We start from the raw sequence: 2992 nt of genomic DNA, 5'->3' as shown, positions 1-2992 counted from the left end.
CTCTGTACTGATACTGCGGGGACCAGGGGATCGAAGTCTCTTCTCTGTTTCCTGAAGACTGGAAACTCCAGGGTTAAGACTTTTCTCCCAGTGAAGCTGCAAGCAGGAAGTCACATAGCCACTCTGCTGCGAGTCTCTGTACACCAGGCTGACAGTCTCTCTCTCTCCGCAGCAAGAATACGCACACACTGAGCAGTTTCCTTAGTCACACTCAGGGGTCCAGGCTTGTCAGTGCGGTCACCAGGGCTGCGCGCTCAGGTCACTGTAAGGGGATACGTAGTCTTTGATTATGGAGGCTTCCAAGTCCCCACTCTCACTCCAGCCTTAGTGCCCCACGGGGAGCACTCTGTCATGGGGAGCGTGGCGCTGCAGCCTGCTTTCTCTCTGGCACGCTGTCCCCTCTGTCTGGCGCGCTCTGCTTTCCCACTCTTTTCTGACCACACCCCCCTCTCTTCCTCTCTGCCCCCAGCCGTCACATGGTCCCTTCTGTCCAGGGCAGAAAGTCTTCCCCCCCAACAACCCAGCTGTCTGACTAAGTGGTTCCAGGTAAGGAGCAGGGAAAGCATCCTCCTTACACATGCATTTTTGGAATAAAATGCAACAAGTGATACTTAAGATCACTGATCTTACATTTGATCTAAATCCTGCACTTGGTCTTCTCCATCCCCTTTAAATTATGACAGAAACTCTATCCTAAAACATTTAGTCTTGACAAAAAGGTGTGCATCCCTCTATATAGGAAAAAAGATTATTCTCTGACATTGTCTTTCTGATTTTCAAAAATGAATGAAGTTATGCTAATGGGGGAACTCATCTCCTCAGTCAACAACTGTTATGAAAGATTCTATAAGACCTGGTCTCATAAGATGGAGTTTAGATCCTCCATCGAAATATCAGACCCGCAGTAGGGAAATTTAGGTTTGCCGTCTCAGAATCTTATATTGTTCGAGTCCTACCTATGTCATCCTCCATTTTTTTCCTCTCTTCTTCTCTTTAACCATGCATTCTGTTGTTTTCAAAGCATCTTTTTCTCCAAAATTTCATGGATATATGATCTTACCCACGGCGACATGCTGTGGGATTTTTTTACCTGTACAACTTATCCTGCAAAATGCATCTATGAAAAAGTGAAGAAACAAAAATTGTCCCTGTCATAAAGGGATCAGACCACAAGTAATCAGACGCTTATTAACCTAGTTGTCATTATTGGAATACAGCCTTTAAACCTCTTTTTCTTGTCACAACGCTGCAGAGAATTTTCCGTGTCCACATACCAAGGGTTAAGATATTTGTATTCTAAACATTCATAGCGTGGGATTTTTACTTCTATTAGAACACCAGATTATGTATTATATGAGGAGCAGCCATATTAGTTTTGGGTTAGTACAGTATTATCTGCTGGGACCTTACGAGCCATTCAGTGATGTCACTTCCAGGAATTCTCTCACTGCTGACAGTGTAACTGCTGGTTGTAGTGAAAAGCTCCAACACGGCACAGAGTGACAGAGCAAGCAGGAAATTCCTCAAGAGCGCTAATAATTGCTAGGACATGGGTGTGTATATAACAAAAGAGCTTTCAGGACGCATGCACAGCTACCTACTCAAGACCCAGAAAGATCCCTACAGAAAAGAACATTTGCAGCAGATATGGGTGGTCTTCTGAGCAACCTCTACCAAACTCTTCTGAACTGCTCTGGAACCAAAGCCCGGATCCTGCTACTGGGTCTTGATGGTGCTGGAAAGACAACTCTACTATATAGACTGAAGCTGAATGAGACGGTCTGTACAATCCCCTCCATTGGATTCAATGTCGAAACTGTGGATCCCATCTGTAACGTCACCTTCACTATGTGGGACATGGGAAGTCCGGACAGGAACAGAGGCCTGAGGAAACACTACTTTATGAACACAGACGGTCTGGTTTTTGTGGTGGACAGTGCCGATCCCGAGAGGTTTGGGGAGGCCAGAGCAGAGCTGATCGACAACCTGGAAAATGTTGAATTGAGAGGCGTCCCCTTCGTGGTGATGGCCAATAAGCAAGATCTACCTGGTGCCCAAAAGCCCATAGAGCTAGCAGAGAAATTGGAATTGATGAAGATGAAAGGACACCAGTGGCATGTCCAAGGTTGCTGTGCTGCCAATGGGGAAGGACTTGTGGAGGGGCTGGAGGTCCTCACCAATTTGGTAAAACAGTTTCAAAAGAAGAAATAGTTCTGATTAAAAAAAAAACTCTGATGACAAGAACTGGCACCATGTGCATTTGTGAGCAACACAAGTTTATTTGCCCACTTCCAAGCCAGGTATCAAGAACAGTTCTTACATTGCATCTCTACTACGTACTGATGAAAGCATGCTGTCTGGCCCTTAGCTCGGGGTGCCCCATAACAAAGCTGGATTTGCAATCTCCTGTTGACATGAAATTCTGAATATTGGAAGGTTTCCTATATCTTTGTGTTGCCAGATAATCACTTCCTAATTGCAGTACCTCACCCTTATCAGAAAGTCTTAGTAAGTCCTATATATTGTTTATACTAAGTATAAGAATGTCATTATATTGTACACATTTATGTTTCGGATGTTGTGTATTTATGATGCTTAGAATTTATGTTTGTTAATAAATGTTAATTGTAAGATAAATAAATCATTTCATGCTGCATTAAGATTTAATTCTTATCGTATGCACACATAGTGGGATCATTTGGTTCAATGTGATGATTGTGCGTTGTGTGGGAAAGCATTCAAATGATCACGAGAGATCAATATCACGTAAACCGCGGGTGAGGGACCTTATTTCTACCAAGGACCATTTGGATATTTATACCATCCTTCGGGGGCCGCACAAATCGCGATCTAACTCCGCCCTCGACGTGCGTCCTGATGCTGGCACTGGGGTCGGGATGTAATCTTTCACTGCACGTGCCTCAGCATTCAGTAGTGAACATTGAGTGGCCATGCTCACCGAGCAAGAAGAAATTAAAGGGCTGGTGGCTGT

At 44.4% G+C, this 2992-nt stretch overlaps 1 pseudogene across 1 annotated transcript; it reads left to right on the top strand.

Moving 5' to 3' along the window:
• The first annotated feature begins 1472 nt into the window (after nucleotides 1-1472).
• Nucleotides 1473-2656, top strand: LOC143765578 (ADP-ribosylation factor 1 pseudogene; annotated as a pseudogene). The gene has a single exon (XR_013213419.1). The product of XR_013213419.1 is annotated as an ADP-ribosylation factor 1 pseudogene (transcript).
• The last annotated feature ends 336 nt before the right edge of the window (nucleotides 2657-2992 follow it).

Source organism: Ranitomeya variabilis, chromosome 4 (assembly GCF_051348905.1).
Source record: "Ranitomeya variabilis isolate aRanVar5 chromosome 4, aRanVar5.hap1, whole genome shotgun sequence".
NCBI classification, from domain to species: Eukaryota; Metazoa; Chordata; class Amphibia; order Anura; family Dendrobatidae; genus Ranitomeya; species Ranitomeya variabilis.
The sequence above is the reverse complement of the archived record's forward strand: the minus strand, read 5'-3'. Positions and strand labels throughout refer to the sequence as shown.